This window comes from Palaemon carinicauda, chromosome 25 (assembly GCF_036898095.1).
Source record: "Palaemon carinicauda isolate YSFRI2023 chromosome 25, ASM3689809v2, whole genome shotgun sequence".
Classification (NCBI taxonomy): domain Eukaryota; kingdom Metazoa; phylum Arthropoda; class Malacostraca; order Decapoda; family Palaemonidae; genus Palaemon; species Palaemon carinicauda.
In genome coordinates this window covers 88284900-88298664 of record NC_090749.1, presented here as the reverse complement: position 1 = coordinate 88298664, position 13765 = coordinate 88284900, and the positions used below count along the sequence as shown (strand labels likewise).

Here is a 13765-nt window from a genome sequence, read left to right as displayed (position 1 = left end):
CTGTCAATCGTCACAGGAGTACTTCCAGTAGAAGGAGACACGCCCCTGACGAAAATACAAAGGGGGAGGCAGCAACAGCCGAATCCCCAGGCCTCAACAAGACAGCTCACACCGTTGCCATATTACAGAAATGAACTAGATCGGAAACTGTAAAATAATTAAACAAAAATCATTAGGACACATTCATTCCCCCGGGAAGGCTCCGAAGAGGAATCCCGAGGGAAAGGAAACAAGAATTACACAACACACACGTGCCTTCACAACCACTTACACTCACAGAAGGTGAGCTGTAACCAAAACAGAATTATAACAATTATAATTATGAAACTATGTAATTATGTAATTTAAAAATGAATGAACACAAAAGAAAGAACGAAAACCCTCAAAGGAATCGTTCTACAAGCTGAAAAAAAAAATAACAACTACAATTAGATTCATAAACTAATTGAGACAAACGTACGGCGTAGCAACCTTCCCACACGGAAAGGAAGCTACAAGGGCGTAGTAACACGTAGTAAAAGGGTGAACGACCTCAAGAGAGAGAGAAAGACCGAAGTCAAACTCGATCGCAACCCATAAAATTACGCCGTGGTGGCCTAACTGCCGAGGACTCTACGGAGATATCGTACACTACACACACAACTCTGAAAAGGAAACATATTTTGATTATGAAATAAATTTTTGAATATACTTACCCGGTGAATATATAATAGCTGACGTCTCCGACGGCTCGACAGATTCCCAATAACTCGCGAGCGATCGCCATGAAGGTAGCGGGTGTGCCCACCAGCGCCAACTATCGGCCAGATACCGCATATACATGTAAACAGCTCCAGTTCTTCTCATCCCGCTGGGTCTCTATCGGGGAGGAAGGGGGGGCCTTTAATTGATATATTCACCGGGTAAGTATATTCAAAAATTTATTTTATAATCAAAATATCATTTTTAAATATTAAACTTAGCCGGTGAATATATAATAGCTGATTCACACCCATGGTGGTGGGTAGAGACCAGTATTAATACAGTTTACGGCGTATATGCTTAGAGTTTTTGACAGTTATATCATAACAAAACCCAAATAAATATAGGTACCTGGTAAGGAAGCTGACACTAACAATTACTCTGCCTTGTTAGTCCGCTTTCCTCACGAAGCCCAGCCATCCTCTCAGGATGCTGAAAGACTCCCAGGAGCTGAAGTATCCAGGGCGACAACCCATACAACAGGACCTCATCAAAACCCTTAATCTGGGCGCTCTCAAGAAATGACATTTGACCACCCGCCAAATCAAAAAGGATGCGAAAGGCTTCTTAGCCTTACGTACAACCCAATTAAAAACATTTCAAGAGAAGATTAAAAGGATATTGGAATTAAGGGAATGTAGTGGTAGAACCCTAACCCACTACTGCACTCGCTGCAACGAATGGACCCAGTGTGTAGCAGTCCTCATAAAGAGTCTGGACATCTTTTAAGTAAAATGACGCGAATACCGACTTGCTTCTCCAAAAGGTCGCGTAAATAATACTTCGCAGAGATCTGTTTTGCTTAAAGGCCACGGAAGTTGCTATAGCTCTTACTTCGTGCGTCTTAACCTTAAGCAAGCAACGGTCTTTTTCACTCAAGTGAGAATGAGCCTCTCGGATTAAAAATCTAATAAATACGACAAAGCATTTTTAGACATAGGCAATGAAGGCTTCTTAACTGAGCACCACAAGGCCTCAGACCCACCTCGTAAGGATTTGGTACGAGCTAAATAAAACTTAAGAGCTCTAACTGGACACAGTACTCTTTCAAGCTCGTTGCCTACGATCTCTGATAGGCAAGGTATATCAAATAACTTAGGCCAATGACGAGAAGGCAGTTCATTTTTGGCCAAGAAACAAAGCTGAAGTGAACATGTGGCTTTATCTGTGGAAACGCCGATGTTCCTACTGAAGGCATGGATCTCACAGTCCCTTTTAGCCGAAGCCAAGCACACTAAAAAAAGCGTCTTGAGGGTGAGATCCTTCAGGGAGGCTGAATGTAATGGCTCAAACCTGTCGGACATTAGGAACCTTAGGACCACGTCTAAGTTCCATCCAGGAGTTGCCATACGACGCTCCTTAGAGGTCCCGAAAGACTTAAGGAGATCTTTATTATTGGAAAGATCTAAGCCTCTATGTCTGAATACAGACGCCAACATGCTCCTGTAGCCCTTAATAGTGGGCGCTGAGAGGGAGCGAACATTTCTCAGATGTAGGAGAAAGTCTGCGATTTGGGCTACAGAGGTACTGGAAGAGGAAATAGATGATGACTTGCACCAGTCTCTAAAGACTTCCCACTTCGACTGGTATACTTTGATGGTAGAAGCTCTCCTAGCTCTCGCAATCGCTCTGGCTGCCTCCTTCGAAAATCCTCGAGCTCTTGAGAGTCTTTCGATAGTCTGAAGGCAGTCAGACGAAGCGTGGGGAGGCTTTGATGAAGATCCCTTACGTGGGGCTGCCGTAAGAGATCCATCCTTAAAGGTAGACTCCTTGGAACGTCTACCAGCCATTGAAGTACCTCTGTGAACCACTCTCTCGTGGGCCAGAGTGGAGCAACCAATGTCAACCTGGTCCCTTCGTGAGAGGTGAACTCCTGCAGCACCTTGTCTAGGATCTTGAAAGGTGGAAAGGCATAAACGTCCAGGTGAGACCAGTCCAGCAGGAAAGCGTCTATGTGGGCTGCCTCTGGATCTGGAATTGGAAAGCAGTAAGTCGAGAGCCTCTTTGTCAGAGAGAGTCGCAAAAAGATCTATGGTGGGTTGACCTCATGTCATCCATAGCTTCTCGCACACAGTCTTATGCAACGTCCACTCCATGGAGATGACTTGTCCTCTTCTGCTGAGGCCGTCCGCCAAGACATTCATTTTCCTTGCACAAATCTCGCCAAAGGAGAGATGTTACATGCCTTAAATGGAGTTCCTTCTGATCCGTGGATCAAAGACCCGAGCCTTCCAGACTGTCCAGTGGAGCTCCCTAACCCAAATCCGATGCATCTGAAAACAACACATGGTTTGGGTTCTTGATCGCAAGAGAAAGACCTTCTCGAAGTCTGATGTTGCTGTCCCACCAAGTCAGACATGTCTAGACTGAGTTGGAGATTGGGAAAGAGATACTCACTAAGCCCTTCTCCTTGTTCCAATGTTTTAGGTGAAATGGGAAAGGGCATAGGTTGAGTCTCCCCAGAGAGATAAACTACTCCAGCGATGAAAGAGTTCCCACGAGGCTAGTTCAAACTCTTACAGAGCAACTGTTTTTCTCTTGCAAGTGAAGGACTTTTAACAGAGCTTGTTCCATTCTTGCGGGAGACGAAAAGGGCCGAAAAATCAGACACTGTATCTCCATTCCCAAATAAAGAATAGTCTGGGATGGGGTACTGTAAGTTACGACTTCTCTACGTTCACTATGAGACCTAGCTCCTTGGTTAGGTCTAAAGTCCATTAGAGGCTCTCCAGAGAGCGATATAATGACGACGCCCTGATTAGCCAGTCGTCAAAATAAAGGGAGGCTCTGAATCCTCAAAAAATGTAGAAAGCTTGCTACATTTTGCAAGGGCCTTGTAAAAACAAGAGGAGCAGGAATGAGGTCGGAGTACAGTGCTCGACAGTGGTACATTACTTTCCCGTCCACAAACCTCAGATGTAGTTGAAAGTTTGGATGAATCGGGATGTGGAAGTATGCATCCTGAAGGTCGTGAGAGACCATCCAGTCGCCTTCCCTTAATGCTGTCAAGACAGATTTGGTAGTCTTCATCGTGAAGTTTGTATTGACAATGAACACATTGAGCGCACTTACATCTTAAGTACTCCTGCAGTGAACGTGGCTGCCAGATCATTGGAGCCATCCCTGATAGTCTTGTTCCTGCAGAGAACGTGGCTGTCAGATCATTGGAGCCATCCCTGATAGCCTTGTTCATGCACGACATAATTGTACAGCAAAACTTCAAACGCTCGAAAAAACTCCTAACGGGAGATGGTCTAGCTCTGAAGCCGACCAAAAAATCTTGGAGCGTCTCATGGCCAGGCGCCGGGGAGAGTCTATGAGGCTTGAGAAGTCTCTCTGGGCAGAGGCAGGAACTCCCAAGCCGAGAACTTCTCCCGTGTCATACCAGACGCTCGCTCTATAAGCCAGTTTAAAAGGAGGGAAAGCAAAGGCTGTCTCCCCCAAACTCCTCATGGTGATCAACCAGTCGCCTAGCAAACGTAAAGCTCTCTTAGAAGAGCGAGAGAGCACTAGCCTAGAAAACAACGGCTTCGAAGTAGCTAGGCCTAGTGTAATCTCTGACGAAGGCGAACGAGGAGCAGCAGTTACAAAATGGTCCGGACAAAGATCCTTAAAAACCATCATGATTTTCTTAAAATCCATGGAAGGTTGCGCAGCCTTAGGCTCTTCAACGTCTGATAAAACGTCCAAAGGATTATCAGTAGGCAGGGGATCAGCAACATCCTCATCTGAAGGAACCTCGTCCGACAATTGATGAGTCTCAAGCAAGGAAGAGACCTGCCGTGGTGGCAATACTTGACAAGCAAAGTCCACACGCAAAGGAGCATCAGTAGCAGTCAAGGACGCTACGTCATGTAACTGCTTAAAGGACTGACCAGCAACAGCAACAGGAGCGGGAGGACGCTCGACGTCAAGTCGAGACTGCCTTGACTGCCTAGATTGAGCAGTCAAAATAACCCTTGACTGCGGTGCTTGACGCTCAACGTCAAAACAAGGCAACTGAGCTGGTTGGCGAACGTCCTGAACGTCAACACGAGCATGCGGTGGCGGCTGAACGTCAACAAGTGGCTGAAAGTCAACACGGGACTGCATCGAGTGAGGCTCCAAGTCACGTGACTGACGTGACTTTGTAACGTCAACAGGACGAGTAAAGGCTCGTTTGGGCGGCTGAAGGCCAGGATCTCGATCAGCGCAACGGCGAGGATCATCGTGAACCTGCTCAACGGTATACTCCTCCATAAGGGAGGCAAGCTTAGTCTGCATATCCTGCAGGACAACCCATTTAGGATCAACGGGAGTCGGTACGGGCCGAGATGATGGTAACGTCTGTGACGGCAAAATATTGCCTTTACTGAGACTCTCGGAGCCCATGTTACGCTTTCGTTTAGGCGGCGAGCAGTCTTCCGATGACTGCACAGGGTCAGAGCTGTCCCAATGGCTACAGCCAGGACGCTGGACTTGTCCTGAAGGGACTGACTTCCGCTTAAAGGGTCTAGAAACTTTGCTCCAAGGTTTCTTTCGCGAGAAGCCTTCGGATGACGAGGAGAAAACCGCCTCGCTCGTCTTATGGTAGGGGCGGTCTTGACGAGACATGCCCGAAACCATAGAGGGAACGTCTGTTCGTTGGTTAGAGCCTCTCGTCCCCATAAGTCCTACGACATTACTTCTCCCTGGTGCATGGGAGCTTGCAAGAGGTCTCAGACTAGGTGAACGACAAGCACGAACAGACGAACCCTCGGTCGCAACACTAAAAACACTTTGCGCACTTATCACTTTATCACTACGATTTTCTGTTTTTTTGCACTTACTTCACTGATATCGTATTTTTCAATAATTTCACATTAGGCATGAATAAAACTGATTTCTACCTGAAGCACGCAATTCTCCCTTACATCAAAAGGTTATAATTGCGAAATGAGTCGTATAATGTAAGCACATTAGTACATGCAAAAATCAGTAAACATATATATCGAATAAAACGGAAATATATAAAGTTAAAAAGGATCAGTGACTGGGGAGGAGACTAAACACTAGTTCATTAAAGACTACGTTTTCAATCTCTCACCGTACAGTGCCTTGGGACGAGAATAAAAACTAAAAACGTTTTATACTTTCTCCCCGTACAGAGACTTGGGACGAGAGTAAACTGAATCGAGAACAACGTTACTCGCTCCTAAACTCCCTTGGGATGAGAATAAAGATCGGATCGTTCTCTCTTCCTCTCTCTCTTTCCGTCTCTCTCTCTCTCTTGTCACATACAAGAGAAAAGCCCACTCACCCTTCGTCAATAAACAGGTTATTTGACCAAAGGAAAAAACTGAAAGGACTAAGAAAATGAAAATTAACAAGTTCCTTTAAATTAGTATTTAAAACACTTCAGTTTGAAAGAAGAATGAACAAAACGTCAAAATCGATTTACTCTTTCTGCAAAGTGAAACCGTGATTCTCTCTTTCTCTATCGTAACGATAGAGCGCAAACTGCGTAGCATAAATAAACCAAACGTTAGTTCATCTTTGAAAAAAAAAAACAGCACGAAGACTATTCAAAGAATATCTTTCTTAAAATATTTTCTAAAAAATATTCATTTCATTTCATAACTCTTACAGAGCAAATGATTTAAACTTAACGAAAATAAAAGTTGAATGGGCTCAACGTTGTTTAACTTCGGTTTCCAAGTTAGGACCGCCTACATCTCGGAGGTAAAGGCCGCATATAAACAAAAACATAAAATTTATCTTGATGTTTAGTATAAATGGAAAGCTAATCGAAGAGGCCTAATAAAGGCGGGTGAGATATAAAATATATAGAGGAAAATCTATAATTATCAACAATAATTTTTAACGTGATAAAATAATTACTAAAAGCCTAAAACACACTTCCGTACACTGAGGGAAGGGTCGGCCATCTTTACTCAATGGAAAAAAACCTGAGATAAAAAAGCAAGGGCAAAACACTTTTACTCTCCTTTCAAAAGCATTTCTTTTGAGGATAGTATTGAATAATCCAACACGGCGAAAGCAATAAAACCAAAACCAAGTACTTCACCAATTCGGTAGAAAACTCGAGGTCATAAAGCGAGTGGAATCGACTTGTCGATGAAACCGACAGAGAAGAACTGGAGCTGTTTACATGTATATGCGGTATCTGGCCGATAGTTGGCGCTGGTGGGCACACCCGCTACCTTCATGGCGATCGCTCGCGAGTTTTTGGGAATCTGTCGAGCCGTCGGAGACGTCAGCTATTATATATTCACCGGCTAAGTTTAATATTTAAAATTAATGATTTCTATACTCAAATATATATAAAAACATGGAAACATGTTTACATATAGATTGAATAAAAGAAAAGTAAGCGATTAAGTAAAGACAAAACAAACAATGGCTGCCAAGAGAGGACCAAGACAGAGACGTCTGTCCGAGTCCGAGCCAAAAGTGAAAGTGAGCATTCATCTGTGTGAGGGGGGGAGGGGTAGCTAGCTACCACTCCCCTACCCACCCGCTAACTAGCCCCTGGGTAATACACCCTCATTAAATTCTAATGGCTCGCCATTTCAGCTGCGCTAAAAGGTAAACCCAATGTAAATAGCGTGGTTTGTATTTCGGTTACGGAACAATTGTCATTTGTTCCGTAACCGAAATACAAACCACGCTATTTACATTGGGTGACTTACCACTTAGGAAGGGTGGAAAGTCCCCAGCCATACTGGCTTTGGCTTTACCCGAGGACTCAGAATCCGAGTGAGTTGCACTCGAGAAAAGGAGTCCCTGCACCTCACAAGTTCCTTGCTCCGCAAGGAAACGTGTGGCCTACATAAGCTTGTGTGTGAAGGAAGAAAGTGTGACCCGTCCTAGGCAGTTGACCTGGAGTTCCAGAAGGAACTCTGGGTTAGGACGTTCCCAATACCACCTCGTCAGGGTATGGGGGACGCGACAGTATTGACTCAATACTCGGAACACAAGGAAGCATGGTTTACCTGCAGAGGTTTGAGGTCAGCTATGCAGAGACCAGGATGCTGCTTCCCCAGTAGAGGGGACGATGAAGAAAGAAGTAAGGGCCAGACATATTTCTTTCGTTCATGCAGACTAAAACCTGATAACAATGCCCTCAACCTTCCGCTACCTGTCCAAAAAGGAGCCTGAGGTTAGACCAGCTGTTGTGTAGCCACCACAGAGCGATAGAAACGTATCGATACTCCTGTGGGTCACGTCCTGCAGGAAGCGGGCTGCGAAGGTCATTAGACGCTTCCAGACTCCAGCTTGTAGCACCTGCGTCACAGAGTAGTACTACTCGAAGGCAAGGGACGTTGCGATGTGGAAAAAATTAATAATAGTTGGGAAAAATACAAACCATTTCCACATATAACAAGCTTGGGTTATATATGTTTTAAAGTATCTCTCATTATCAATTCCCTTTTGTCATAATGTCTGATATTCTGCCCCAGTGCTGTACTATGATGATTTTCCATATACTGTATTCACTGTAAAGATTTCAATTTTTCTTAAATAGGTTTATATATTTTGCCAGCAACAAATTCATTTATTTTTATAACAGAAAGTCATGAATAGAAGTATTGTTTATATTTTTAAGGGGCATTGTAATATTTTTTGGTCCTACCAGTTGTCTAACCACCCTTGTTTTTGCAGCACGCCCTACTCTCTGTAGGGTTTGAATGTGTAACCAGAGTTTGAGCAAATAGAAGGGTATTGTACTTTGGAAGAATAGGTTCCTTCATCAAGAAAAGAAAAAAGAACAGATACGGCAGACATTTATGTTGACAGAAGTTCCCAATTGTAAGGGAAATTTACTCGAGACCACAGTATATAGGAACTGAGTATCTGTCTAGTACTGCTCATAACAATTATGAATGTGGTTGATGGCCTGTTACCAGTGTGTAGTGGTGGGTGTGTCTGCTCTGTATTCATTTTTCACTGCCTGTGAACTGTAAGTACCATCATGTGTTTGAATGAATAACACCACAACCAATGTATTATAAGGCCATTGGCGATTGCTCGTGTTGTTGACAAAATTTTTGAGACATTGTTATTGTGGGCCCGCAGAGACCTGTACGACATAGTATGCGGCTGTACTTTTCAGAAATTAGGACTGTTTAAGTGACTGTGCATCCCAATGGTGGACGGGAGATTGATGAGAACAGTATTGATTTAGGGAAAATTGTGGTACTGTATTTTTCACCGTTATATGTTCTTTATAGATGGCATACTGGTACTTGCCCAAATAGATACACAGTTAGAAGTGCCCCTGGTTTTACTTGAACTGTATAGGAACACTTATGAGTGTCCCCCCAGTGGAAATCTTGTTTGTGACAGGTGTTTATTTTGTTACCCGGATGCTGAAGTTTTACGAAAGGGATGCTAATTTTTCCTTTGATTATTTATTCTAATTGATATACAGTAATATTATTCCTATTAGTTTTTCCAAATAAACATTTCTTGTTTTTTAAGTACACAGTACAGCATCTCATTCCAGTTCCTTAGACCACCAAGTTCCCCTACTCAGCCACTGTTTTTTTAATCTTTCAAATAACTTATAATAATCCCTTTCACCTAATGTTCTTATACTTATGATCAGCAAGCTGGAGAAGCAAAGGTTTAAGTCAGGATCTAGCTGGGTCCCCTTGCCCATTATAAATCAAGGGGTGGTGCCCATTGTTTTGAACTGTTACTTAGGTTTTTGGGTATTCCACCGTTGTATGTTTGTTGTGTAGTGAACGTCGGGTTGTGGTCGGCATTCGGACACTGGGCAGTTTGGGTGCTACCTTTGGCCACAGTCCGCAAACCACTACAGCGATGTATCCAACATCGTGCTGTAGGGCGACGTGACGGGGGAGGGTCTGGATTCAGGTCGAGATGAATGTCGTTGAGTCCGAGCTGAAGAGGTATACTGGTGACTCTCCCCTGTGTCCTTCCTGTGCTCCCAACCCTGCTGCACGTGAGGACAAACTGCAGCTGTTCCCAAAAATAACCCCCCGATTCCTTTACTGGCAAGAAGGAGAAGGTTTGGGTCATCTGATACAGAAGGGTGACTCGAAATCTTGAAAGAGTTGGACCGAAGGGCCGGGACCCCAAGATTCTGAGTCTAGCAAAACACTCAAGAGCGAACCTGAATGTTGCCTTCCCCCATTCCTTAGAAAGGGCGGAGTCGTACGAGACCGAGAAGATTGCTTACACACTGGCCGAGGCCAGAGTAAGCAGTAGCACCGTCACCCAAGACGAAATACGATCAGAGGCCTGACGTAATGGTTCTTGAGAAGATCTCTTAAGGGACTAAAAAGTCCGAACCATGCTCCATGGAGGAGGTCTCACTCCGACTGGGGGCAGGGACGTTCGCAGCTTCGCATGACCGAAGAAAGTTCCAGCGGGAAGGAAAAAGTCTATTCCTTTCAGCCTGAAGGCCAGGGAAAGGCTGAGCGACAGGCTTCACTGCCGAGAGCGGAAAGGAGTTTCCTCCCGCCGAAAAGCAATAAGTCCGTTATTGCTGGAGAAGAGGCCTCAAGGGAAGAGGTATCTCTCCCACGACACCAACCACAGAAGACTCTCCACTTCGCCTGGTAGACCCCTGCGGATGACTATCGCAGGTGACGCGACCTCTGCTCCGCGACTGTAGCGGGTTGTCTCTTCTTGAGGCGGCGGCGTAGTGTCTCCAGGCGTGAAGCCGAAGTGATGCCACGGCTCGTGAAAGATGTTGTAGTGTGGTTGTTTGAGTAGCCTGTGCCGTGGGAGGAGCTCTCCCGGGAATTCCGTCAGGGGAAGCAGAGGGTCTGGAAACCGTTCCGCATATAGTCACAGTGGAGCTCTCAGGGCCATCGAAAGGTTGACAGACAACCTGGTCTTGTTGAGACCCATTCTCAACAGACAACAATGGTGGGAAGACGCAGGCGTCGATGTTGTCCCACCATCACCGGAAAGCATCTTGCCAAAGAGTCTTGGGGTCTGAGACTGGGGGGAAGAACAGCGGAAGCTTGAAGTTCCAGGCTGTCGTCATCAGGTCCCCCAGGCCAGGACTTGCTGGTTACTAAAGGCCAAAGACCCCCAGGTATCCTCTATCTGCGAGGCTCTGCTCAGATAGTCGGAGAGAACATTCCTCTGCCCGGAATGAGCGAGCCAATAGTGGTATTGAGAGGACCTCGGATCATCTCAGTATCTCTACTGCAAGATGCGAAGGTATGAAAATGCGTCCCTTGCTGGTTGGAATACGCCAGAACCATGAAGTCGTCGCGCACGGAGCGACTCGGCAGGAACTGTAGTATCTGTAGAGGGGCCAGACTACGGCCCCTAAGCCTGCCTGAATGATGGAGAGGTATCCTTCAGGTCCTGACCATAGGCCTGAACCGGAACATGCACACCCCCCCCTTTCTTTGACGAGTCAGAGAACAGCATCAAAATGTGGGGAAAGGACGAGAATATACACTCCCATCAAGAGGTTCCATAGGTCAACACCCATTGCAGGTCTAAACGTTTCGCTGGTCCACTAGGGGCCAGAAAGTCCGGTTAATCGTTGCTTTGATACCACCGGAACTTGGGCCGCCCCACAGGGAACTTATCCTGAGGCGACCGTTCGGAACTTTAGACGGATCAATGAGGAAAAGAGACCCAGGAAACGTTCCAAGGTAGGGCTGAAAGCTCTGCTTGACTGAGAACAGGTACTGCGACTCTCCTCAGCCTTGCCACAGTCAACTGAAGGGAAGGCTCGGAGGAGGAGGCAACAGCATCTGGCGTCCCCAGGCGGTCAGCCATCCAAGTACTGACCAGACCCAACGTTGCTTAACTTCGCTGAATGGACGAGAAGCGGTGTTTCCAACGGGGTAAGGCCGTTGACTCAATATCATGGCTAGAAACTCCAGATGTTGAGGCAGAAGTAGAGAAGGCTCCTAGCAAATTACCATGATCTCTCACTCATGGTAAGGACCCAGAAGCTTATCCTGGCGTTGAAGAAGGTCGAACCCGAGCCTACCGGAGTTCACCAGACCTCCAAAAGGGGAAGGAGGCGGAAGCCTGCTCCTGAGCGGCCATAAGGAAAGCAGGGAGAGTTCTCTGGGGAAAAACCTGCGATGCCGCGGCGGGATCGCCACACCGCATCTTAAGTCTAGGCTGAATTCCAAGAGCTTCCTGGAAGATGGATGGAATGGAAACTGGAAGTACCCGTCCTTCCGATCCAGGGCCTAAGGAGTCCTGCCGCCTTGTTACCAGTCTGATCGATTCTGCTGTTCCACGCTGGACGAAGTTTGTTCGACAAACTTGATCAGAGCTGAGAGGTCGACGATGGAATTCCCGTCTCAGATCATTTCCTACGAGAAAGGATCGACTGAAGAAGCCGGGGGGTGAAGCTGTCGACGACCCTATGGAGGACCTTCTCCTAAGGCATGGATCATTCTGCCCAAGCAGACAAAACTCTTGCCGACTCCATGGCATAGAGGTTCAGTGACACTGAATTCGCTGACAAAACCCCATGGCATAGAGGTTCAGTGACACTGAATTCGCTGACAAAGACGGAGAGATGGTAAGAGTGAGGCGCGATATCCTTGGCTGATCACGGAGATCGTGCAGGAATCGGCATCGGGAAGCTGTTATCCGGATGAGTAACCTTAGGCATCCTCCCAGCGTGAGACCTGCAAGGGGGGGGTTGCTAATCCTAGAGTTTGTGAACTCTGCCGCTCCCTCTAGGATTATGCCCCTCCGGGAGAGCCTCCCGTGCTACCTGTCCCTGACAGGAGGGGACTGCTATTGGACATCTTGTCTTAACTGCCGTAGCCGGTCCGATAACTTAGGCCGACGGGGCTGAAAGAGGCGCTGGAGGCCTGCAGGGTCTGGAAGAAAGCACCTTGGAGGAGTGAAAACGGAAGTCGACTTCCTCCGCACAACCGCTGTCCATGTCTCTGTCCTTGGGCACAAACAAGCTCTTCCCAAGAATGGAAGAGTGTCTGAGCTTGTCGACATCCACGGATGAGACACCCGAGAGGAAGCCCTCGGTCACTGCGTCTAGATGCTCCAACATCGAGCTTGCACGCAAGTTCGAAACTTGGCGACGAAACGCAAAGGTGCTTGAGCCCGAGAGGAGGAAAGTACCCATTACCTTCCTGGAGCTTATTTGTACAAAACCTCGGGTTGCAACCGAGGAGGGAAAGGACCTGGTAAGCCCCTTCCACGAGATGGAGAAGAGGAAGGGCTAAACCAGTTACCCCTTGCCCGACGGAGAAATCTCGAACGGAAAGCTCCCTGGCAAGACCCTTCCAGGGAATGACGAGGAAGAGCTAACCCAGGTTCTGGAAAGAAGAATGTTGCTCAGACCTCCCTGAAGATTCTTCCTGCTCTTGCGTTTACGGGGTGAAGACCGTGTTCTGGAAATACACTCCAGAAGAATCGCCAGGCTGGCCATGTTGCGAAACCCCGACGGGAATCACAGTCGCAATCGCTCTGGCGCTCGCGCGATGGTAAATCAATGGTTTGCGCGTGGCCGAACGTGGAAGCGCCCATGCGCGGGCACACAGGAGCGCAGACGAAAGTGCGCGAGGGCGAGCGTGGTAGGAAGGGCGAGAGCTGGTGGTTGGAATCCGAAAGTTCACAGGCGAGCGATGACCAGTAGGCGAGCAATGGATACTGCAGGAATCGAGCCGACGTACGTGCGATGGAACACCATAGGCTCGCGCAATGGAACACCGTCGGTTCGCGCGATGGAACACCGTCGGTTCGCGCGATGGAACACCGTCGGTTCGCGCGATGGAACACCGTCGGTTCGCGCGATGGAACACCGTCGGTTCGCGCGATGGAACACCGTCGGTTCGCGCGATGGAACACCGTCGGTTCTCGCGACGGGATACCGTTGGTTCGCGCGATGGAACACCGTTGGTCCGCGCGATGGAACACCGTTGGTTCGCGTGCGGGCGAACATTGGAGCGCATGTGCGCGGGCGCGCGGGCACGTGGGCGTGCGGTCGCGCGGACACGTTAGCGTGCGGTCGTGCGGGCATGTAGGCGAGTGAAGGCGCGTTGACAAGCGATGGCGCGTC

The 13765-nt window shown here is 47.4% G+C and overlaps 1 pseudogene; it reads right to left on the bottom strand.

The window, feature by feature from the left end:
* Nucleotides 1–11459: 11459 nt before the first annotated feature.
* On the bottom strand, nucleotides 11460–11578 carry LOC137619334 (5S ribosomal RNA; annotated as a pseudogene).
* Nucleotides 11579–13765: the final 2187 nt, after the last annotated feature.